Raw genomic sequence first — 26,863 nt, 5'->3', positions numbered from 1 at the left:
GTTCCAGTAAATGCCACCTCCGCTTTTGTTTAGGTTCCAGGGATTTTCAAAGCAGGGACGTGATCTACCCCTCACCTACCCATGATAGATGGGTAGATTGCGATCGACAGGTTGCCCTTGGTGTAAAACTTAATGTGACAGGGAGGCCGCGTGGGCCCCCTGGTGTATGGGCAGGGTTGCTGTTGCGACCCCTCAAGCTCTGCCCATGCATTATATTTTTTTAAGATGTATATTTTTATTCTGTATAAAGAGGGTTGTTTTCTATTTTTCTTTTTTTTTTCTATTGATTGAACAAATGTTCTTTAGATGTACTTGTCGTCTTTCAATATATGTTGTGTATTAACTATGTAACTGTAAATGATAGGATATGCAAATCTTTAAGAATAGAGAGGAAATCTTCCAACAGGGACCCTAGTTTCAGTGACAACTGTCTAATGGTGGCCATACAGGCTTTGATAAATGAATAAACTATTTTATGATTGCAGGGACGTGATCTACCCCTCACCTACCCATTACAGATGGTTAGATTGCGATTGACAGGTTGCCCCTGGTGTAAAACTTAATGTGACAGGGAGGCCCCATGGGCCCCCTGGTGTATGGGTGGGGTTGCTATTGCGACCCCTCAAGCTCTGCCCATGCATTATATATTTTTAAGATGTATATTTTTATTCTGTATAAAGAGGGTTGTTTTCTTTTTCTCTTTTTTTTTTTTCTATTGATTGAACAAATGTTCTTTAGATGTACTTGTCGTCTTTCAATAAATGTTGTGTATTAACTATGTAACTGTAAATTATAGGATATGCAAATCTTTTAAGAATATAGAGGAAATCTTGCAACAGGGACCCTAGTTTCAGTGACAACTGTCTAATGGTGGCCATACAGGCTTTGATAAATGAACAAATTATTTTATGATTGATCTCTTCCAACAGGAATAATTTATCTATAGATAATAGACAACTCAGTCAATCAATGTACCACACACAGCTAAGTGGATTTCAAACAATAGTTAAAGTAGAAATATAGGCAAACCTTTTTTATTTCATTTTGGATAGAGCAAGGGAGGGTTATAAACCTGCAAGAATTGTGGAGATTTCTCTTCACTTTCTGTGCCATAGCCAAACAGGAAGTGAGAGGAAATACCTGCACCACTTTACCCCCCCACCCCCCCCCCCCCCACCCTTCCTGACCAGGACATTTTTTGAGATATGGCGATGCATTATTTTAACTGATGATTGCTCGGTCATGCAACGCTGTACCCAAATTTCCTTTTTTCCCCACAAATAGAGCTTTCTTTTGGTGGTATTTGATCAGCTCTGCGGTTTTTACTTTTTGGGCTATAAAAGACTTACAATTTTGAAAAAAAAACAATATTTTTTATTTTCAGCTATAAAACCGCTATAAAACATCCAATAAAAAAATGTTAAAATCTAATTTCTTCATAAATTTAGATCAAATTGTATTCTGCCACATATTTTTGGTAAGAAAATCCCAATAAGCATATATTGACTAGTTTGAACAAAGATTATGGCGTCTATAAACTCTGGTACATATACTAAAATTTTTTTATTTTTTTTTATACTAGTAATGTCGGAGATCGGCGACTAATAGCAGGACTGCGATATTGGTGTGGACATTTTTACACTGACACTTTGTGGGAACCGGTGACATTAATACAGTGATCAGTGCTAAAAATATGCACTGACACTGTACTAATGACACTGGCTGGGAAGGGGTTAACATCTAGGGTGATCAAAGGGTTAAGTGTGTGCCTAGCTATGTGGTTGGTGTACACTAGGTGGTGCTTTTACTATGGAAAGTGATGAATCATGTTCTCAGCTTTACAGAGAGAAATGATTCATGACTTTCCACTGTCACAACAGTGCTATGTAAACATAGCCATAGCTCTGTTCTTCCTTCCTGACTGACGATCTGCAGGTGCCAACGAGCAACTGCTCGCTGGGGCCTGCAGATCGTTTTGTGCTGTGACAGTTCACAGCTGAAAATCTCCTCTGGCAGCGTTATTATATGTGATTTTGCACAGGAATGCTGCCCTGTAGTAGTAAAACTGCTATAGGGCGAAGGGCAAGTGGTTAAGGGAATTCCTTGGGGACCCCCAGATTACCAGAACTAATGTCCCTTTTGGAAGACTTTCCCTCTATTACTTTTCTGGAGACAACCCAAAATGTGGGTTTTTCTTTTACTTTCACTTTCAGCAATAATGGTAAACAGGACAAATGGAGAGGAAGAATCTTCCTAATGGGGACAGAGACAGAAATAAAAACTGACAGGTGTTCTAATGCCTCTCCCCTCAGTCCAAAACTGAAAAAAGTTATGCCCTTAGTTATACTCTAAGATAGGATCATAACTCACGATCGATCACTTGCCTAATTCAGTTATGTAACCTCATGATTTAATTAATCAATATACAATCGTATTCATGAACAAAGTAACCCAGTGCTGCCAATCAATGCAAAATGGTCATTAGTTTTCAGCCTTGGCCAATCAACTCAGTTGATCGAATTAGATCGAAATTGAGTCTAACCCGATCTCAGGTGAAGTAATGGTCTTGCAATTGTTTGCAGGTTTGATAGTTTTTGGTTGAAGGCTACATTGATTAACACCACTTCCTGTCCACCCTATAGAAGAAATACTGCTACAGGGCAGCACGGGTGTGCAAAGTCACACATATATATATATATATACATTTCCGGGTAGGGGGTACAGAGATAATGTCTGTCTGGAGCAGTACAAGCTATTTTATATCATTTCACTTCCTTTAGTGTCCCCAGGACAGGAGGCAAGGGGAACTCTCTAGGATGGAACACAAGTGAAAAAAAACCCCGCAACAACTAGTAGAAAAACGTTTTGTCTATAGATACACTTTTAAGTACATCCATAAACAGGGGCATATGTATTAGTCAGTGATCTGACAATCACTATACATCACTTTAGGTGAGTCCTAAAGGTGCATGTGTTTTTCATGAGCATGATTGATTCACCGCTAGTGAATGTTTGGTAAAGTTCACATTCACTGCTTTTTAAAGGATAAGTTAATCTCTCGTAACATGTTACACCCATATTCAGGGTGAAAAATGTAGCATGTTACGAATGGACCAGCCCCTGCTCTTTGTGACAGCTAGTGGGGGATCTTCTCCTCCCCTCTAGCTGTCACAATTTAAAAAAAAACACAGCCAAGTGGGGCTCCGCCACGTCAGTAATTCATTGTGTTCTGTGAATGAATGAACTACAAGTCCCGACAACTTTTGCGTCTGTCGGTCTGTAGTTGATAATGAACTAACACGGCACTGTGGAGCACTGTGGTAGTTCATTGATTCTTCCTGTCAGTATATCTGCTTGTCTGTACTTCCTGTATTGGTAAGCAGATACACAAGAGACTTGCATGGCACCAGTGATCTGCTGATCGCTGGTGCAATGATTTACAGGTTCCTGCAACAAAATAACTAACGGCACATTTTTTACCTGCAAAAAAATGTGCATTTGTTATTTTTTGTCAAAAGGTGAAGTTATCCTTTAACCACTTGCTGACCACAGATAGCTGAATGATGACTTTACTGCGGCCGGCCAGTTCTGGGAGGGCGTCATATGACATCCTGCCAGAACGTGCCCTCCCGCGCGCCCCCGGCGATCTCAATCCTACGGACACATCACGTGAGGTGGTAAAAGCCCAATCACAGCGGCCTTTTACCATGTGATTAGCCATGTCCAATGACACAGAAGATCATTGGGAAATGCAGTTGCTGGTTATCGGCTGCACTTTCCTCACGCTGTCACAGCGTGAGGAAAGTACTGCCGATAACCGGCAATTGTAAGAGGAGGGATCAGCACCGATCATCAGGGCACCGATCATCAGTGCCCTAATGATTGGTGCCCAGCAGTGCCACCTAGCAGTGCCGTTCACAAGTGCCCAGCAGTGCCACCCACCTGTGCCCAGCAGTGCCACCCACCTGTGCCCAGCTGCCACCCTTCAGTGCCCATCAGTGCCACCAGTCAGTGCCCAGCAGTGTTGCCATTCAGTGCCATCCATCAGTGCCGTCTATCAGTGTCGCCTATCAGTGCCCATCATTGTTGCATATCAGTGCCAGCTCATCAGTGCTGCCCAGGGGCGGACTGACCATTTGGAAACTCGGGCACTGCCCGAGGGCCCGGGGTCAGTAGGGGGCCCCATGAGATGCCCCTGGTACCTTTTTCATAGGCTTTTTTGAGTTTGGGTAAGGACACAGGGGCCCCATGATCCCCTATTGCCCGAGGGCCCCATGAGTTATCAGTCCGCCCCTGCAGGTGATAATATAAATTGTGAACCCAATCACTAGGGATATAACTGACGTGACTCCTGGTACCCAATAAACTGGGACACAAACCTATATTGATAAAAATAATGTGAATCCCTGTTGAGGGATAAAAACACTCTGTGCTCAAAATATTAAACAACACTCTGATAACATATACCAAATATTATTAATACGTGAAAAAATGGAAATTGACAAAAGTACAATAGTGCAAAAAGTCCATCAGGACTCATAATGAAGTTACGTGGAAGTGTGACGCAACGCGTCGACGGAAAAGCGTGGTGACGTACTTCTGGGGTAGCGCCATTTTGGTACACCTTTTCATGCAATACACCCAGCACATGGGGAAAGTCTTGTACATTTTCTACAAAATGCCCCATGAGTTGTCAGTCCGCCCCTGGTGCTGCCTATCAGTGTCACCTATCAGTGCGGCTTATCAGTGCCCATCAGTGCTGCCTATCAGTGCAGCCTCATCAACGCACATAAGTGAAGGAGAAAAATTACCTGTTTGCAAATTTTATAATAGAAACACAGGAAAAACATTTTTTTCATAAAACACCCAGCAGCGAGTAAATACCACCAAAAGAAAGCTCTATGTGAAAAAAATGATAAAAATTTCATATGGGTACAGTGTTGCATGACTGCGTAATTGTCATTCAAAGTGCGACAGCACTGAAAGCTGAAAATTGGCCTGGGCAAGAAGGGGGTATAAGTGCCCGGTAGGCAAGTGGTTAATGAATGGGCCAATGCACCACAATGCACCTACAATCAGACCTTTACCATTTTCTGATACGCCACAACAGAACTCAAAGTACTTACGTGGAGTCTCCGCTGTTGTAGTAGTGTATTGGTCTTGATAATTATCTACCATTCGCCGCTCTGCACTGTGCATTTCGGCATGTTATCACTACATTTAGGCATAAGATCCACCTTAATATGATGAAGTCATAAAAGATTTACATGTGCTGCCTTTTTCTACAGTTTTGTTTGCTGACATTTTCCTTCATTTTTGAAAGCACTTCCAATTCTAAATGTATTTATAACTGGACACAGATGAATCTCTTACATTTGATGGACATACTGGATATGACCCGATTTTATCATGGATCGTTTGGGTTGGCAGCGAGTTCTTGCAGCTTTCTGTAGTTTAGGCCCAGGATGAGCTGAACATGCAAAATGGGGGTTAATCCATGTTAAGACAATCTAAAAATGCTGTCTGCCTGGCTGTCAATCCAAACCCCCACCCCCACCACCCCCTGCTTCCATATTTTGAGCCTTTGACAGAGAATAAGTGTACAGAGAAGAATTTCCAGCTTCACAACTTTCCCAACATGCATACCTGTTCCAGATCAGTGGTTTGGAAAGTGTAATGCTAATGGGCAAAAATAACAGCGGTCTCTGTAATGTTGTCATAAGAAGTTTTCTTTAAAAATCAGAATTGTTATTAGTTGGAAACTTCAAAATATACAACAATGTTATGATGTGTTCTATACATCTGTACTGCCCTCTCTTGGAAGTGTCACCATCTGGTGTCTAAAAGATGTAGTGCACTCTCTACTCAACCATCTGTGCTCTGGTATGAACAGTAAGATGACCTACCTGTACATGTTATTTCTGTCCTCTCTACATCCTCAGCTTATATCACCTATACCTACAGAGAAGTGTGGGGATTGCTGTTAGCAACTTCTGAAAATGCTAGTTGCCTGGCTATATTTGACTTTTTCTTCCCCCATTGTCTAACTCTTCTCTCTTGGAATACTCTGTGCTGGAGGACTCTTCTCCTTTTTCTAACTCTTCTCCTCTGAAATTCTTTGCGCTGCCGGAAGCCTGCGCTCAAGAAATACTCAGCTCTGCTGGAGGACTCTGCTCCTTCCTCTAACTCAGCGGTTCTCAACCTGGGGGTCGAACGACACTTTCCCAGGGGTCGCCTAAGACCATCGGAAAACACATATTTCCGATGGCCTTAGGAACCGAGACACCGCTCCTTGATCCGTCTGCAGGTGTGGGCGGGATGACATGCCGTCCCTGTCATCTGGACACACCCCCGGGATCAATCCTTCCTCGTCGGTGATTGGCCGCCGGAACTGTAGCTCAAGAGAGGCACACAGGCGGCCAATCACCGGCGAGGAGGTGGAGCTTGGAAAGGAGGAGCCGAGCGGCACCGCGAAGCACGAGCGAGTGAAGAGGAGGAAAGCGGCCGGAGAAGGAAGCCATCTGACCGGTAAGTGTTTGTACCATGGGAGAGGGAGGGAGCGAGCGAGCCCAGGCTGGAACAGGGGTCAGCAAGGTAAGTATCATTGGTGTCAGTGGGAGGAATAGTGCCCAATCATTGGTGTCACTATTACCAATGATGGGGCACTATTCCTCCCCCCACTGACACCAACGATGGGGCACTATTCCTCCCACTGACACCAACGATGGGGCACTATTCCTCCCACTTACACCAATGATGGGGCACTATTCCTCCCACTGACAACAAAGATGGGGCACTATTCCTCCAACTGACACCAACGATGGGGCACTATACTTCCCTCTGATACCAACGATGGGGCACTATTCCTCCCACTGACACCAATGTTGGGGCACTATTGCTCCCCCTGATGCCAACGATGGGGCACTATTCCTCCCACTGACACCAATGATGGGGGCACTATTCCTCCCACTGATACCAATGATGGGGCACTATTCCTCCCACTGACACCAATGATGGGGCACTATTCCTCCCACTGACACCAATGATGGGGCCGTATTCCCCCCACTGACACCAATGATGGGGCACTATTCCTCCCACTGACACCAGTGATGGGGCACTATTCCTCCCACTGACACCAATGATGGGGCACTTTTCCTCCCACTGACACCAATGATGGGGCACTATTCCCCCCACTGACACCAATGATGGGGCACTATTCACCCCACTGACACCAATGATGGGGCACTATTCCCCCCACTGACACCTATGATGGGGCACTATTCCTCCCATTGACACCAACGATGGGGCACTATTCCTCCCCCCACTGACACCAACGATGGGGCACTATTCCTCCCACTGACACCAACGATGGGGCACTATTCCTCCCACTGACACCAACGATGGGGCACTATTCCTCCCACTGACACCAACGATGGGGCACTATTCCTCCCACTGACACCAACGATGGGGCACTATTCCTCCCACTGACACCAGTGATGGGGCACTATTCCTCCCACTGACACCAGCGATGGGGCACTATTCCTCCCACTGACACCAATGTTGGGGCACTATTGCTCCCCCTGACGCCAACGATGGGGCACTATTCCCCCCACTGACACCAGTGATGGGGCACTATTCCTCCCACTGACACCAATGATGGGGCACTTTTCCTCCCCCTGACACCAGTGATGGGACACTATTCCTCCCACTGACACCAGTGATGGGGCACTATTCCTCCCACTGACACCAATGATGGGACACTATTCCCCCCACTGACACCAATGATGGGGCACTATTCCCCCCACTGACACCAATGATGGGGCACTATTCCCCCCACTGACACCAATGATGGGGCACTATTCCCCCCACTGACACCTATGATGGGGCACTATTCCTCCCATTGACACCAACGATGGGGCACTATTCCTCCCCCCACTGACACCAACGATGGGGCACTATTCCTCCCCCCACTGACACCAATGATGGGGCACTATTCCTCCCCCCACTGACACCAATGATGGGGCACTATTCCTCCCACTGACACCAACGATGGGGCACTATTCCTCCCACTGACACCAACGATGGGGCACTATTCCTCCCACTGACACCAACGATGGGGCACTATTCCTCCCACTGACACCAACAATGGGGCACTATACTTCCCTCTGATACCAACGATGGGGCACTATTCCTCCCACTGACACCAATGTTGGGGCACTATTGCTCCCCCTGATGCCAACGATGGGGCATTATTCCTCCCACTGACACCAATGATGGGGGCACTATTCCTCCCACTGATACCACTGATGGGGCACTATTCCTCCCACTGACACCAATAATGGGGCCGTATTCCTCCCACTGACACCAGTGATGGGGCACTATTCCTCCCACTGACACCAGTGATGGGGCACTATTCCTCCCACTGACACCAATGATGGGGCACTTTTCCTCCCACTGACACCAATGATGGGGCACTTTTCCTCCCACTGACACCAGTGATGGGACACTATTCCTCCCACTGACACCAGTGATGGGGCACTATTCCCCCCACTGACACCTATGATGGGGCACTATTCCTCCCATTGACACCAACGATGGGGCACTATTCCTCCCATTGACACCAACGATGGGGCACTATTCCTCCCCCCACTGACACCAACGATGGGGCACTATTCCTCCCACTTACACCAATGATGGGGCACTATTCCCCCCACTGACACCAATGATGGGGCACTATTCCTCCCACTTACACCAATGATGGGGCACTATTCCCCCCACTGACACCAATGATGGGGCACTATTCCTCCCACTGACACCAATGATGGGGCACTATTCCCCCCACTGACGCCTATGATGGGGCACTATTCCTACCACTGGCACCAATGATGGGGCACTATTCCTACCACTGACACCAATGATGGGGGCACTATTCCTACCACTGATACCAATGATGGGGCACTATTCCTCCCATTGACATCAGTGATGGGACACTATTCCTCCCACTGACACCAATGACGTGGCACTATTCCTCCCACTGACACCAATGATGGGGCACTATTCCTCCCACTGACACCAATGATGGGGCACTATTCCCCCCACTGACACCTATGATGGGGCACTATTCCTACCACTGGCACCAATGATGGGGCACTATTCCTACCACTGACACCAATGATGGGGGCACTATTCCTACCACTGATACCAATGATGGGGCACTATTCCTCCCACTGACACCAATAATGAGGCACTATTCCTCCCACTGCAAAATTACAGTTATGAAGTAGCAACGAAAATAATTTTATGGTTGGGGGTCACCACAACATGAGGAACTGTATTAAGGGGTCGCGGCATTAGAAAGGTTGAGAACCACTGCTCTAACTCTCCTCTCATAAAATACTTTGCTCTGCTGGAGGACTCTGCTCCTTCCTCTATCTAACTCCCCTCTCCTAAAATACTCTGCACTGCTGGAGGACTCAGTTCCTTCCTCTATCTAACTCTCCTCTCCTAAAATACTCAGCTCTGCTGGAGGACTCTGCTTTTTCCTTTAACTCTCCTCTCCTAAAATACTCAGCTCTGCTGGAGGACTCTACTCCTTCCTCTATCTAACTCCCCTCTCCTAAAATACTCTGCACTGCTGGAGGACTCTGCTCCTTCCTCTAACTCCTCTCCTAAAATACTCTGTTCTGCAGGAGGACTCAGTTCCTTCCTCTATCTAACTCTCCTCTCCAAAAATACTCTGCACTGCAGGAGGACTCCGCACCTTCCTCTATCTAACTCTCCTCTCCTGAAATAATCTGCACTGCTGGAGGACTCCGCTCCTTCCTCTATCTAACTCTCCTCTCCTGAAATAATCTGCACTGCTGGAGGACTCCGCTCCTTCCTCTATCTAACTCTCCTCTCCTGAAATAATCTGCACTGCTGGAGGACTCCGCTCCTTCCTCTATCTAACTCTCCTCTCCTGAAATACTCTGCACTGCTGGAGGACTCTGCTTTTTTCAACTAGCACTGATTGAATGCTGGGTTTCCAGCAAGACCATTTGACAGAAGCCAGTTGTTAGACTGGCTTCTGTTGAACATACAGCAGTACACATGTACCGAAAGTTGGATAATTCCTGCTGAACGCCAACATTCAGTATGTGTGCACTGGGGTTCACTCTCCTCTCCTGAAATACTCTGCACTGTGGGAGGACTTTTAAATAGATAACACAAAGCCCACTTTGAAAAAATGAAAAAGCCATTGGGTTTGATTTACTAGAAGCAAATAGACTGTTCTTTGCAAGTGCGGTTGGTCCAGAATTTAGTAAATGAGGGGAAGCTCTTCCATCATCCAATCATGTACATGCAAAAAAGGATGTTTATTTTCCTTTCATGTGATTGGGTATTCTTTGCAAAGTGAAGCTTTGCATCATTTACTAGGCTCTGGAGCAACTGTGCTTCCAAAGTGCACAGTCTATTTGCCTTTAGTAAATCAACCCCAGTGCTATGCCAGAAATGGTGATCAAAGAATGAGCTTGATGTTGGCTGTCAGTGTGCACTGATGATTTGGGAAGGTGATATAGACCCTCCATCATATGCTTCATTTGAATATTCCTCCTCTGACTGTCCAAGGGTTTTGTACATGCAGCCGGGGGCATATTCATTAAAGCGTGAATTCAAAGTACAGTTTCAGGCATTAATTATCGGGAGGGTTGGCTTATTACAGAGCCTGTGGTGAGTTTCTGCTGAAAAAAACATCTTGTTGCTGTAGCAGATTTTTTTTATTGTATCAAATCTCTCTGTCTGTGTACATCCAGCTACATCTGTGGTCTCTGTAGGCTCAGCAACTGATTTCTGGCTTCTCTCTCACTGTTTTTCTCTCTGCCTCTTTCTTTCTCCTTTTCCCTTCTCCCTTTCTCCCATTCCTCCCTCTCCTTTAATTTCTCCTTGTCCCCCTACCTCTCTCTCCCTCCCTCTTCTCCATGCATTCTTTATCCCTCCTCATTTCTCCCTTAGTCCTTTTCCCCTCTTACTTTCTCCATCTATCCTTCTACCATCTCCGTTTCCCCTTTTTCCTCTCCTCTTTCCTTTCTTGCTAATTCTCCCCTCTCTCCTTTTTTCCTCTCTAATTCTCCCCTTTCCCATTCTCCCATTCTTCCCATACCTTTCCTTTCTCCTTGTCTCCCTCCCTCCTCTCTATTCTTTCTTTATTCCCTCTTCATTTCTCCCTCAGTCCTTTTCCCTTCTTACTTTCTCGCTCTATCCTTCTCCCCTCTCTTTTGTTTCGTGTTAATTCTCCCCTTCCCCCCTTTTCCTTTCTCCCATTCTTCCCATACCTTTCCTTTCTCCTTGTCTCCCTCCCTCCTCTCCATTCTTTCTTTATTCCCCCTTCATTTCTCCATCAGTCCTTCTCCCTTCTTACTTTCTCACTATTATCCTTCTCCCCTCTCTTTTCTTTTGTGTTAATTCTCCACTGTCACTTTTTTCCCTCTCTCTTTCTCCTCTATTGTTTTCTCTCTCCTTTTCTCCTTCTCCCCACTCCTTTTTCTTTTAACCCCTCTATCCTTCCCCCTTTCTTCCTCTTTCCATCTCACCTCTCTGTTTGATCCTTCTCCCCTTTCCCTTTCTTTCTCTCTTTCTCACCTTCTCCCCTCCCCCTTTCTCTTTCCCTCTTTCTCTCCTTCTCCCATCCCCCTTTCTCCTTCCCTCCTTCTTCCCTCCCCCTTTCTCCTTACCTCCTTCTCCCCTCTCCCTTTGTCCTTCCCTTCTCCCCTCCTCCCCTCTCCCTTTCTCCTATCCTTCTTCTCCCCTCTCCCTTTCTCCTTCCCTCTTCCTCCCCTCTCCCTTTCTTCTTCTCTCCTTCTCCCCTCTTTTTTTCTCCTTCCCTCCTTCTCCCCTCTCCCTTTCTTCTTCTCTCCTTCTCCCCTCTTCCTTTTTCCTTCTTTTCCTCTCCCCTCTCCCTTTCTCCTTATTTCCTTTCCCCTCTCCCTTTCTCCTTCTCCCCTCTCCCTTTCTCCTTCTTTCCTTCACCCCTCTCCCTTTCTCCTTCTTTCTTCTCCCCTTTCCCTTTCTCCTTCTTTTCCTCTCCCCTCTCCCTTTCTCCTTCTTTCCTCCTCCCCTCTCCCTTTCTCCTTCTTTCCTCCTCCCCTCTCCTTTTCTCCTTCTTTCCTTCTCCCCTCTCCCTTTCTCCTTCTTTCCTTCTCCCCTCTCCCTTTCTTTTTCTCTCCTCCCCTCTCCCTTTCTTCTTCCCTCCTTCACCCATCTCCCTTTCTTCTTCTCTCCTTCTCCCCTCTTCCTTTTTTCTTCTCCGCTCTCCCTTTCTCCTTCCCTGCTTCTCCCCTCTCCCTTTCTCCTTCCCTGCTTCTCCCCTCTCCCTTTCTCCTTCTTTCCTTCTCCCCTCTCCCTTTTTCCTTCTTTTCCTCTCCCCTCTCCCTTTCTCCTTCTTTCCTTCTCCCCTCTCCCTTTCTCCTTCTTTCCTTCTCCCCTCTCCCTTTCTCCTTCCCTCCTTCTCCCCTCTTTCTTTCTCCTTCCCTCCTTCTCCCCTCTTTCTTTCTCCTTCCCTCCTTCTCACCTCTTTCTTTCTCCTTCCCTCCTACTCCCCTCTTTCTTTCTCCTTTCCTCCTTATCCCCTCTCCCTTTCTTCTTCTCTCTCCTTCTCCCCTCTCCCTTTTTCCTTCTTTCCTTCTCCACTTTCCCTTTCCTCTCTCTCTCATTTCTTCCTCAAACCTTCCCCCGCTCTTCTTTTCTCCCTCTCTATATTGAGAAAAAAAGGTTAAAAAGGGAAAAATACACAAAAATAAAAGGATCAGACTCCTTGGACCACTTGGTTGTTTTCTGCCATCACTCTTCAATCTTCCTATGTTTCTAAGTGTTCTGCTTTACACCTTACTTCCTGAGATTTATTTCAGTTAGAATTTTGACAACCAGCATCTTTGTGGCCTGAGATCATTACAGCCCAATCTCCTCCAGAACTCTCCTGCACCCAGAGAGGGGAGATAAGTTGTCTCGTCAACCCTGTCCTTAATATTCACCTTTCTGCTCCATCTAAAAACCGCATCCCTGGCTTTATAAAGTGATCTACATTATCACCCACATAATGGTGGGGTTATGATGCCTATCGCAGCCATCCTGCGACACAAAGAAGTCTGTGTGACACTGGCAGCGGACCTTGTCATTCATTAATCAGTTCATGCCGGAGGATAAGTCGGCTCCATTGAGTTTGTAGGGTTTCAGATGACGAAAGATGGCTTATCTGACTGTACACAGACCCGCCAGCATTTCACACAATCTCCCAGTCTGGGGATGAGGTGAAAAGACAACAGACAAAAATATCCGCTGTTTTCTATTCTGGGGTTGGAGAAGATCTAGAAATAGGACAGAGTCATCTTAAAGGTATAATGATGGCAGCCCATGGGGACTTACATAGAGAGATTCATACATGTCTTCCTGAGGAGTTCAAACCTAGATGGTCTGTGTTACAAATGAAGTTCTTTATGCTTATGTCACCACCAGGTGGCAGCGTTCTGATGGGCGATAACCTATTTTTTTCTTATTCTGGTTCAACATGTGAAGAATGGAAATTTCTAAAACCTAATGGATTTCTGTTTCTGGGAGTCCAGTTCTGAGGCTTACACAGCCCTGTCTGGCAGGGCAGGAGAGCTGATTGTATTTTACACTTACAGGTTTCATCCCTCCACCGACCTGGGATTGAAAAGGAGAAGCAGCAGAATGATGAGTTCAACCCTCTGTCACTTTGCTTTCTTCCACTGTCAGCATGCTTCTTACACACGAGCATGTAACACAACTGAATGGCTCCTTCTCCCTTTGCCAGTCTGAGTTCTGCTGTACATGGACTGCAAGAGGCTAGTACCAAATCAGATTCAAATAAAGCTAAACTCCAGGGAAAGGATAAATCCTCTCATGCAGTGGGGCTGTCCCTGCATTGCAAGGGTTACGTTCTCATTTAGGTCAAGGGGGGTGATTCTCTGCTTCTGCACGCTTGCTATAGGCTGTAAGATTGGTCGCCCAAGGGACAATCCACTGCTGTATTGCAGGGAAGGGGAAGAAAGCACCAGCTACCAAATGGAGCAGAGGATTGGGCAAGTAAATTAGCCTTTGCAGCCACCTATGGTCAAATTAGAAAACCATATATTCATTTCCACATTGTATTTTAATTATTTCTAGCCAACTCCTATTAATCTGAATGATCTTGATGTTAGTTAGCTTACTATGTGAAGACCCCCACACATTTAGTTCCTTGAATTCTGTGACACATAGTCACTATGCCCTGTAGTAGGCACTGCTGTGTCACACATTTCACAGAGCCTGCCTTCTGAGGAGTCAGTACAGGAATCACTACTTGCAGGCATCATGGTATCATGGGATATGTAGTTCTTAGAAATAGAAAGTAAACGGCAGAGGAGAAGCTGCAACCCATGCAGGGAATCCAGAAAATTGTGGAAAGAGATGACCAGCAGACAGGCAGAATTTCCAAGTAATGTTATGTTGGATAGTGAAATATAACTATTGTATGTATTATTATTATTACAATGCTGTAATTAAATGAAAGTCTATGCTGTGACCATAGATCTCTTTACCCACTTTCCCTCCAGAGGATTTTCCCCCCTTCCTGACCAGGCCATTTTTCGTGATACAGCGCTGCGTTACTTTAACTGACAACTGCGCGGTCATGCAGTGCTGCACCCAAATAAAATGTACGTCCTTTTTTTCTCACAAATATAGCTTTCTTTCGGTGGTATTTGATCGCCTCTGCAGTTTTTATTTTTTTTGTGCTATAAACAAAAAAAGACCAACAATTTTGAGAAAAAAAACAATATTTTTGACTTTTTGCTATTAAACATGTCCAGTATAAAAATTATAATCAAATTTTGTCATAAATTTATGCCAAAATGTATTCTGCTTAAAAAAAACCCAATACGTGTAAATTAATTGGTTTACGTTAAAGTTATAGCATCTACAGATGCGATATATATATATATACTGGAATTTTTTTTTTTAGTAATGGCAGCGATCAGCAACTTATAGTGGGACTGCAGCAGGCATTCTGACATTGGGGGGGAACTGGCTAACTGTCACTGATATCCCCAGTGACACTAATCTTGTGATCAGTGCTAATAAAAAGCACTGGCACTGTACTAATGACACTTGGCAGGAAGGGGTTAACATCTGGGGCAATCAAAGGGTTAACTGTGTGCTGTATTACTGTGTGTGTTTTACTGTATAAGCACGCTGCTTTGTATTGCTCTGCTATGCAGAGCAATACAAAGCAGCGTGCTGGAGCTGACAGGGGAAAGATCGGTATTGTTTACATACAAACATAAGAAATAGTGCAGCGCTAATTTTTTATGTTATTCTGTTTAAGTATATATCGGTTGCTTAGAGTGCTTAGCCGCTGTTTTAGGACCAGCGCTCACTGTTCTTTTCCTTTTTAGATTGTTTACATACAGACTTCTCCCCCATCAGTGATACTCGGCAATTGCCAGTTACCAGCGGGCAATCTCCGGCCGGGACCCGGTGATTGACAGCTGAAGCCACCAATGGCCCTACCTGAAAATACAAAATCATGTTTATATACGTGATTTTGCGCAGCTCTGTCGCCCTGTAGCAGTAGTTCTACTATAGGGCAGTCGGGAAGCGGATTAAAGTGATACTAAAGTCTTGTTTTTTTTTTAAATAACAAATGTGTCATATTTTCTTGCTGTGTGCAGTGGTTTTTGCACAAAGTAGCCTGGATCCTCCTCTTCTCAGGTTCTCCGCTGGTGATCCTGGCCCCTCCCTCCTGCCAACTGCCCCCACAGCAAGCAGCCATAATGCTCCAGCATTGGTGTTGTTAAGGCTTTGATCTGACTGCTTTGCATAGAGAAGCACAGCGACCCAGTAATGATGTTACTGGGTCTACAAAATGGTATTGTAGCACTTACCCCCTGAGGGGCCACTGTGAATATGCTCAGGTCTCTTTGCTAGTAAAGAGGCTGCCTGACACAAACACCGTTCCATGCACACTGACAATACAGGCTCAGTCTAGGGGATATCTTTAACTTGAGTGGGGTTCAGGGATCAGGATACAATCAAACAATAGCAAAAAAATGACAGGAGGACAGCTTCTCACTAATCTTCTTTAAAGCAGAACTTCATTCTCTCTCAATCAACATTGACAACTTTTAATCCCTATGTTGCTAGCATTAGTAAATAGATAGGAAAGTATATCATATTTACTTATTTCCATTTTTTTTACATTTCTTAAGTTACTTCCAGGTTTCCAGGCCTACGCAAAATGATGTCATACATCCCAGGGAGGGAGGAGGAGCTTTCTGAGCTAAGCACACCCTCCTGCATGCATGCCTGAGCTAAGGGCAGATGGATTCCAGGAAGTAAATGCTACATTAATCACCTTCCCTTACTTAAGATGGCCACGGCCAGAAAAGCTAGGGGTGTATTTTTCAAAGTGATTTCTCAGGTGAACTGGGCAAAAGTTCCAGGAGAACTGGATCCATCCCTGGAAAGGAAGGAACACTTAATGCCTCCCAAAACATTTATCTCCTCCCCAGCCACTTTCTGGACACCTCCTTTCAGGGATTGGCTGGGGCATGATGAATATTCATACTGGTCATTTGACTCTTGATGCAGGTGAGAAAAATCAAATACCCAACTATAAACAATAGGTTACTGCTCCACTGACTGCAGTGAAGCCAAAAACGAAATTTAGCCTTGCAACCCAACTAGAGGAGGGCACTACATCATGTAATGACAGCAGGTTTATTTAAAAATGTCTTTAGCATGACATTCGCATCAGGGACAGTAAAATATAAACAGATTTAACTGTAATTGATATAGCAGTTTCTAATTTTAAGACGATACCTCCTTTTCCTTTTAGAATGGAGCTCTTCTTCAACCTAGAATTAGAATCTCTTCCATTACATTCATTGGGTGTCTTTGTAATGAAATAATTTGCCATTTGTAATGATGGAACTCCTTCCTTTTCTGTAATAAGCAGTGACTTGCTGGATGAGATGGGAATGTATTGTAATAAATGGGATGTTACATGGGATTCTGAACTTAACTAAAGATTTTTGCATTCTAAACACAGAATTTAAACAACACCCCCATCCCTTGGCCCCACTTTTTTCCCAGTTTTTGGGCTCTACCCTTAGTTGCCATATTGCATTTTGGTGAGAATTCCGTGCTACCTTTGTATAATATTGCTGCAGTAAGGCTACATTCACACTAGCTTTGTCAGCAGGTGTCAGACAGGCATTTGAGAAGCGTTTTTAATGCTTCTCAAATGCCTATGAAAATTCTGCACATGGCAGCACACAGTGCTCTTCACACTAAAGCATTAGCGTCTTGTCGCGGCAAAACGGACGCCTCATGTCGAGTCAGGAGAAGTTGAAGCCTCCCATTCGAGTCTATGGTGCTGCTCCTCAAACGCCTGGCACGCGGTTGCGGAGCGTTAATACCATTTAACTTCATTATAGGCATTTATGGTGCAGTTTTAATGCTTGGCAAACGCCTATCAAATGTCTCAAAACTGCGCATAGGGTGTTTGAGGAGTGTTAAAAACGCTTCCCAAATGCCTGTCAAATGCTATAGGGGCGTTTGGCAAGAGTTAAAAATAAAGACAAGTGTGAACAAGCCCTAGGAGTTTGCATTCAGCTGCACAGACAAACATTCATCTTCCAATGCCTTCTCTGCTCACATTTAAAAGCAAGTGTCATCAAGCTTTAATTAGTTTCAAGTGTGCTTAAGGCATGCTAAATTGGGCTCTCAGATTATTAGGAGTCATTTTAGAATTCTTTAAGCGTTTTTAGCACACCTTAAGCAGAATTAAACCTGTGCCGTTTTTTTAAGTGGTTCTAAAGCCTCAAGGTTTTTTAATTTAATGTATTCTATACAGTATCCAGACCTTATACTTACCTGAGCCCATATCGATCCAATGTGGCTCTCCTGGCTCTGTCCCTCCTCACTGGGCAGATTGATAGCTCCTGTCAATCAAATCCAGTTATGAGAGAGCGGGGGGGGGGGGGAGCAGGGTCAATCCCCTTTGTCTGTGTCAGTTGATGCAGGCAGGGAGGCTTGGGGGTGAGCCTGCACGAGTGCCCCCGTGAAAAGTGGCTTTTCATAGGGGCACTGGGTGGGGGGAGGAGCCAAGAGCACCAGCGAGGACCCGAGAAGAGGCAAAACCATTGCACAGAACAGGTAAGTATAATATGTTTATTATTTTAATTAAAAATAACAGACGCTTTAATATCATTTTAATGGGGCCCTAGAAGCTGTTACCCATAATGTGCTAGTATGCACAGACTTACCTGCCAAGCGATCACCTCCAGCGCTGTGTTATCAGTGCTCCCGTTGGCACCACCAATAGGGTCTCTTCTGTCATAAAAATCCTACTTGTTGGCTGTTTTTCGTCTTTTATGTTCAGTTTCACTTTCATTTTCTTTAAGTTCAATACCCATGTGAAAGAGGTTAGTGGAGAGAGAATCTAAAAATCTGCAGTACAGTAAAGGAAATATGGTACCGCACGCCAGGAACAATTTGAAAGCTACAGTTAATTTAATGGAAACATTACAATCATGACTGTAAATATACATTATATTTAAAAGGAGCATGTATATATTGCATATTTTATATATCTTTTCTGGATTTTAGTGCAGGATTTTGGTATGTAAGAGGGATTTATTAAAAGCTGTTTCAGCTACAGTTCAGCTAGTCATCCATTGAGACCGCCATGCGATAGCAACTATTGTGGAGCTTGAAGGTTCTGCATAACCCACTGTCTAGATAACAAGGTGAGGTCTGATTCGATAGTCCAACTTTATAATGGATATTGGAGGTGACATACCACGAAGAATGCAATTACGGCAAGGGATGCAGCAGATTTAAATGCTGCTTTCAACAATCTTGTTGTAACAAAGGCTGACTTGGCTGACAATAATGTGGGAAACAGATCAAATGCAATCATTGGAGATGGTCGTAAAATTAGCAGCTAGCTAATTTATGTTCAATACCCATGTGAAAGAGATTAGCAGAGAGAGAATCTAAAAACCTACAGTACAGCATTGGAAATATGGTACAGCAAGCCAGTATCAATTTGAAAGTGACAGTTGTTACAGTCATTACTTCTAACAGAAACATTACAATCATGACTGAGAAAATATAAATTAATGGGAGTGCTTATTACATTTCAAAATTATTTTTTTGTTCTTTCAGTGCAGGGTTTTGCAACATCACAGGGATTTATTAGAAGCTGTTTCAGCTACAGAAGTATCGATATTTCAAAGCACCACAAAGTATAACATTGCTCTTCCCATACTGTAGCAAAGATTCATTTCCCTTTCATTTTGGAAATATAAAGCAGCGCTAACTTTGTGCCAGTAAAACACAACCCACAAAAATGCAAATACACAACAACACGCCAGATGTAGCACCCCTGGTGCCTTACCTGCGACCCTTTGGTACTTCTTGTATAGCCCTCAGGCCCCAACAGGCAATAGTGAGAGTGTTGATTTGTAAAGGACCGTCTCTAACTGTTTCCTGCAACACTTTCAATGTTTAAAACAACACTTATAGAATGTCCCCAGTCTCTGACAATCTCCTGTAGTATGTCCGAAGCCTTTGATAATCCTCTGTAGTAAATCCGCAGTCTCTGACATTCCTCTGTAGTAAATCCGCAGTCTCTGACATTCCTCTGTAGTAAGTCCACAGTCTCTGACATTCCTCTGTAGTAAGTCCACAGTCTCTGACATTCCTCTGTAGTAAGTCCGCAGTCTATTCCTCTGTAGTAAGTCTGCAGTCTCTGACAATCCTCTGTAGTAAGTCCGCAGTCTCTGGCAATCCTCTGTAGTAAGTCTGTAGTCTCTGACAATCCTCTGTAGTAAGTCCGCAGTCTCTGACAATCCTCTGTAGTAAGTCCGCAGTCTCTGACATTTTCCTGTAGTAAGTCCGCAGTCTCTGACAATCCTCTAGTAAGTCTGCAGTCTCTGATATTTTCCTGTAGTATGTCTCCAGTCTCTGACAGTCTTCTATAGTATGACCCCAGTTTTGTACATCTCCTGTGGTAATGTGGCCACTCTTTGGTAGTCATGTGTAGTATATTCCCAGTTTCTGACAATCTCCTTTAGTCTGCTACCAGTTTTTGTCAGTCTGCTGTAGAATATCCCCAGTCCCTGAAATCTTTTGTGCTTTGTCAGAAGTCTTTGACAATCTCCTGTAGTATGTTCTCAGTCTCTGACAATCTCTTATCTTCGGTCTCTGCCAATCTTTGTGGTATGTCCCCAGTCCCTGAAAATCTATCATTTCTCTGTGGTCTCTGGCAATCTTATATAGTATGTCACCGTCCCTGAAATCTCCTGTGCTATGCCTCCTGTCTCTGACAGTCTCTTATGGTATGCCCTAAATCTCTGAGAATTTCCTATTGTATCTTTTCAGTCTCTGACAATCTTTTGTGCTATGTCCCAGTCTCTGACAGTCTTCCACAGTATGTCCCCAGTCTCTGGCAATCTCCTGTAGTATGTATTCAGTCTCTGACAATCTCGTGTAGTATGTCTGCAGTCTCTGACATTTCTTTACAGTATGTCCTTAGTCTCTGACAATCCCTTGTAGTAATTACAGTCCTGGACAGGAGCCTTGATAGGTAATATGTGCACCTCTGTATTCATTAGTACATCGTTAAATGTATTTTTTAAATGCAAGCTGTGTAACTACCTGAATTTAACTTGGTATCAGCCTTGCAGCCAATGTAAAGCAGAGCTCAGAATGGTTGAAGGAAAAGTAGTATAAGGAGCCAATCAGGTGTTGCTGCAATGCTTATGTGCCAACAAGGGATATGCTTAAAGAAGTAAAGAGCAGGGTGGCAGAGAGATTAGCTCATCACTCTCCTGCCTCTTCTTCACTGTCCAATCACAGGCTGAAGGGTGGAAAAGGCCTGTAAGTGTTACTGAACTGATGAGGAAACTTAGATCTTCTCCCCAGCCAGAAAGGGCTCTGCTGTGTGGCAGAGCTGTGTAACTCTTAGGACTAGATGGAAAGGAAAAATTCAAGTGAAAGGTAAAAGAGTTGCCACATTTGCATTTTATTTGTTTGCCTGGAGTTCAGCCTTAAAGTGGTTGTAAACCTCAGACATGAAAAATGTACAAAGCATATCCCTCTATAATTTATACTTGTCGCAATTCAGAGCACTAAGTGTCATTTCTGTCTGCTGCCTTGTTCCTCTGTTATCAGCATGAGTCACTTTTAATAAGTTTTCCTGACACCAAGAGAACAATGGTGACAGGGGAGGGAACAGCCTGTGACTAACAGCCTCAGCTCTGTTCCTGTGTGTTGTTTAAAAAAAATTGTGTGTGTCTCTTCCCTCCAATCAGCTCTCAGAGCTCTCCTCACAGATGTAACTTCAGCTCTCCGACCCTGCTTTCCACAGCTGAGAGATCCTATGTACATTCTGCACTTTGAATAGATGTAGGGGACTGAAGGCTTTAGATAAACAAGTGCAACTTGTGTACATAGTTAGTCTGGCTGAAAAAAGACTAAAGTCCATCCAGTTCAACAAAAAAAAAAAATTATAATCCTATACCCACAGTTGGTCCAGAGGAAGGCAAAAAAAACCCCAGCAAAACATGATCCAATTTGCTCCTGCAGGGGAAAAAATTCCTTTCTGATCCAATGAGAGGCAATCGGATATTCTCTGGATCAACTTTACCTATAAATGTTAGTATCCAGTTATATTCTGTAGAATGAATTGTTTCCCATCTGTGTATCAAATGAGGCCAGTCACTTCACTGGATATATGTTAGGGTTTACAACCACGTTTACAATCAACTTTGTAGCTAATGGAACTGTCAAAGTGATATCAGCTGTTATTGCGTTTGAAGGTTCTGCATAACCCACGATGTAGATATCAAGGTGAAGTCTGATTCAATATATTGACTTTATAATGGATACTGGAGGTGATGTATCATGCAGAATGCAGTTATGACAAGGGATGCAACAGATTTAAATGCTGCTTGCATCAGTCTTGTAACACAATAATGGAGGAAACAAATCAAAGGCAATCATTGGAGATGATTGTAAAATTAGTGGCAAGCTGAATATTTATATTCATCTAATTAACCTTCAGATGGAGAACCTTCTCAATCAGAAGTTTAATTTGTGACTGTAGAACAAAGCTTTGTCTCCCCCCCCCCCCCTGACTTTTCCATCGAGATCAATGGCACTGTCAGTCCTTCCCCTTATTCCAGGGTGCTAGGTATATTCTGTGGCTGTGACCTCTCCTTTCAGCTACATCCAATGGCTGTCCAAATCTGGCTGCCTTAACTGCCATACCATCTTCAAAAGTCACCCCTTCTTAACCAAAGGCTACTAATTCTATTCCTTGTTATCTCTTGCCTTGACTATTGCAACACCCTCTTCGTTGGCCTACCTCTAACACAGGCTAGCCCCCCTTTGGTCTATCATGAATACGGCTGCTACATTCCTCCATCTCCCTCTGCCAGTCCCTCCACTGGATTTCATTTTCCCAGCAAATAAAATTCTGAATGTTGACAAAGCCATTTACAAATCTGCTCCGAGCTACATCGCCTGATCTCAAAATATCATCTAAACTGTCCTCTCCACTCCTCTCAATACCTCCTTCTCTCTAGCTCCCTTTTCGCTTCCTCCCATGCTCGTCTCCAGGACTTCTTCAGAGCCTCTCTCATCCTGTGGAACTCCTTACCCCAGCCTGTCATATACTGTCCGACTCTGTCTGCTTAGGCCCCTGGTGTCCAAGCTGCGACCCTTTGGCACTGTTTGTGGCCATTGAGGACCCTACATCTGTGTTAGAGTTTACTGCAATTGCAGGACAATATATGAAACAGTCTCATATAATTTGTCTCTGGTCTTTGACATCTTCTGAGGCATGTCCCCAGTTTTCAACAACTATTATAGCATGATCACAATCTCCGGCAAGTCCTATAGCATGTTGTCAGTCTCTAACTGTCTTCTGTTGCATGTTCTACAGTCTCTGTGGTATTGCATTATTAATAATGAATACAAACATTTTACAAGTGGCACTTTGGGGATGTCAACGGCCTCACTTGAGGCCCATTATATCAAGAAATTTGACCACCACTGGCCTAGGTGATCCCTGAAAACTCATCGTTCTGGAAAACCTATCCCACCTCAACCTCATAAACTGTGCTTCTACTTTCTCCATCAGCTGTTTCTAAACAGTTCTTACCTTTTATATCATTTGACCTTCCCTTTTAGAGTGTAAGCTTCTACGGGCAGGGTCTTCTGATCCCTCTTGTATTAAATTGTGTTGTAACTGAACTGCCCCCATTTGTTTTTAAAGCGTTGCAAAACTGTTGGTACTATATAAATCCGGTATTACAATTATATTAATAATAGAGAACAAAATGCTCTTGAAGTGTATGTCTGCTATGCTGGGACTTCACTTCTACAAGGGCTGCACACTGAGCCACAGGTTATCTGTTCTAAGCAAGCTGCTGTACTTCTATATTGTGCAGTATTCAAGGCGCTGAAGAACAACAATGTAATATATTGCAGAGTACCAGTCCTTGGATGTGATGGCCGCATTAGTTTTCAATTTTTCAGGCTAAGCCATTTTCTGAAAATAGAGACAAAATCTAGTTGACCCAGCCAGAAATCCATTGTCCATATAACTTCCTGTGAACTGAACTGAAATCTTCAGTGAACTACAGAACATCTCCCCTATGAGGAGAGGGGGAGGTGTTTTTAGTTCAAATCAGAAAAGCAGCCTGGGGAGACAGCCCTTGCATAGATAATAGTACAGTGAGTAAGCGTCGTCACCCTCAACAGTAAGTGTGTCACTGGCAAGATTATCAGGTTAAAATAAAGGAAAACCAATGTAGCCACCACATGTAAGGACTGGTAAGCTGCAATATATTACGTTTTTGCTCTTGCGTTTAGACACACTTTAATTTTTCGCCATAGAATAAAGCTTTTGTCTTCATTGTAGTTTATGTCTGCTATGCTGGAACTTATGGTCCCACTACAGTTGCACATTGAGCCACAGGTTATCTGATCTATCCACAAGCTGCCATACTTGTATCCTTCCATTGATGTCCATTCTTCAAGGCATTGCCCTTTCAATCTTAAGACTCCATACATTAACAACATTAAATCTAGTAAGCTTGAGAAAAAACCCAATTTATTTCAAAGGGAGATATAGTGGCCTGTATTGGGCCCTTGAGGACTGGATCTGGACAGTTTTTTTTTTTTTGTAAGACATATAACACAGTAGGGTTGTCCAACTTGGTCTTCAAGGGCCATAGCCCTTCCGCAGATTTACCCAGTTAATAGACGCTAATGAATTGTGGAACTGTTTACTAAGCCAAAACCCATGGCGTAGCAGTGGCCCTCAAGGACTGTATCTGGACAGCCCCCCTCAGTGTACATGGCTGCCCTGTTGCTTGACCCACCAATGACAGAGACCTGCAGTTCAGCTCGGTTAGAGTTAAAGAAGGAGGCATTGGCTGGCTTCAGTCACATCTTATTGTTGACATCAGGTATGCAAAATCTGCCTGCCAGCGTCCAGCCCTCACCTGGTCTGGCACCTGCTGCCGTCCACACTCCCCATTCACACCGTACCACAGTTCATCCACGCCATCCTCCTTACCTTTCCCTCTGGAGGTCTGACGAACCGATGAATGGATGGCAGCCGGGAATGAATGAGCAGGACCCCCACCGTGCAAGCCAGGCATGGACCCCCAGATAAAAAAAAAAAAAAAAAAGAAAATAATGACCCTTCAGTCTGTTGATGCCAAGGAGGAGGAGAGCCCCAGCGCTGCTTCAGTTGTCGCTGCTCCAGGGGGAGAATAGATTGGGGGGGGCAGAGAGGAGGGGGATGAAATCCAGCGGATGGAGGGGACGCGTACAGATGATTACAGAGACAGAACAGCAGAGGAGAGACAGGGAAGCCCGGGGAAGGGGGAGTGCGAGGAGAGACGGTTGTGTCTAATGACAGACACACACTGCACTGAGACTCGCTCTGTCACACACTCTACACGTACAGGCGTGTAAAGGACTACACCACCTCCGATGAACACAGCTCATTTCCAGCAGCTCCAGAGCCACTGAAATGTTATCGGATGAGCAAACATGCCACACCGCCGTGAATCACACTTGACAAAGATACTAATGCCCCATGTTGTCACAATTCATTTTTCCAACAAGGAAAGGCTGAAATACATGTACAGTATAAGAGCTGTTTTGTCTTCCAAAAGCCTTGTAAATCTGTTCAGCCAGTCATGTGATTCACACAGCCCCTACCATACTTCACATCCAGCATGGTGCTTCTACTGTTACCTGCCTGCTGATTGGAAGGTGAATGGGGATCATTGCACTACAGAGGTCCTCTTTCTGCTCCTTCTGTGTTCTGCTTAAACACCTCTTACTTTCAATGCCTGAAACATGTTAGACTGCCAGCAATTTGTAATGGATTCAAGTCTGCTTACAGTGTTGTGAGACCCCTCAGTCTGATATATATATATATATATATATATATACAGTTGTGTTCAAAATAATAGCAGTCAGACATCAATAACCAAATCAATCACTGTTTTTGGTAGAAATTATATTTCTACATGGCAAATAATTTACTAGCAGGTGTAGTAGAGTAATAGAAATCCAACAGACCCAACAGTCATGACATGCATGCTGCTGATTCTGTGTAATTAAATCACTAATTGAAAGGGGCATGTTCAAAATAATAGCAGTGTGGAGTTCTATTAGTGAGGTTATTCAATCGTTGAAAAACAGGTGGCAATTATTGCCCTTATTTAAGGAAGGAAGGCAGCAAATGTTGTACATGCTGGTTACAGTGCATTTCTCTCTGAAATTCTGAGGAAAATGAGTCGTTCCAGACATTGTTCAGAAGAACAGCGTAACTTGATTAAAAAGTTGATTGGAGAGGGGAAAACATATAAAGAAGTGCAGAAAATGATAGGCTGCTCAGCTAAAATGATCGCAAATGCTTTAAAATGGCAACCAAAACCTGAAAGATGTGGAAGAAAGCGAAAAACTACCATTCAAATGGATAGAAGAATAGCCAAAATGGCAAGGACTCAGCCAACAATCAGCTCCAGGAAGATCAAAGAAGGTGTAAAGTTACCTGTGAGTACTGTTACAATTAGAAGCTGCCTATGTGAGGCCAAGCTATCTGCAAAAAGCCCCCGCAAAGTCCCACTATTGAAAAAAAGACGTGCTGAAGAGGTTACAATTTGCCAAAGAGCACATTGACTGGCCTAAAGAGAAATGGCGCAACATTTTGTGGACCGATGAAAGTAAGATTGTTCTTTTTGGGTCTAGTGGCTGGAGACAGTTTGTCAGACGACCCCCAAACACTGAATTCAAGCCACAGTACACTGTGAAGACAGTGAAGCATGGTTGTGCAAGCATCATGATATGGGGATGTTTCTCATACTACGGTGTTGGACCTATTTATCGCATACCAGGGATCATGGATCAGTTTGAATACATCAGAATACTTGAAGAGGTCATGCTGCCTTATGCTGAAGAGGAAATGCCCTTGAAATGGGTGTTCCAACAAGACAACGACCCCAAACACACCAGTAAACATGTAACATCTTGGTTCCAGACCAACAAGATTGTGTTATGGAGTGGCCAGCCCAATCCCCGGATCTTAATCCAATAGTAAACTTGTGGGGTGACATCAAAAATGCAGTTTCTGAGGCAAAACCAAGAAATAGAGAAGAACTGTGGAATGTAGTCCAATCATCCTGGGCTGGAATACCTGATCACAGGTGCCAGAAGTTGGTTGACTCCATGCAACACAGATGTACAGCAGTTCTCAGAAACAGTGCTTATACAACCAAATATTCATTAAGTG

General features: G+C 44.2%; 2 protein-coding genes across 5 annotated transcripts in view; one reads left to right on the top strand and one right to left on the bottom strand.

The window, feature by feature from the left end:
• The window catches only part of LRTM2 (leucine rich repeat transmembrane protein 2), a 96,064-nt gene extending 70,993 nt beyond the window's left edge, over positions 1 to 25,071 (bottom strand). For both annotated transcript variants that reach the window (XM_089671814.1, XM_089671816.1), the window contains exon 1: positions 24,632 to 25,071. The gene's annotated coding sequence lies outside the window, so the exon portion shown is untranslated. The remainder of the gene's footprint in view (positions 1 to 24,631) is intronic.
• The window catches only part of CACNA2D4 (calcium voltage-gated channel auxiliary subunit alpha2delta 4), a 303,483-nt gene that overhangs the window by 215,226 nt on the left and 61,394 nt on the right, over positions 1 to 26,863 (top strand). The window lies entirely within an intron of this gene.

This window comes from Staurois parvus, unplaced genomic scaffold, assembly GCF_062004578.1.
Source record: "Staurois parvus isolate SC_StPar_1 unplaced genomic scaffold, SC_StPar_1.0 ptg000114l, whole genome shotgun sequence".
NCBI classification, from domain to species: domain Eukaryota; kingdom Metazoa; phylum Chordata; class Amphibia; order Anura; family Ranidae; genus Staurois; species Staurois parvus.
This window is presented reverse-complemented; position numbering and strand designations above follow the sequence as displayed.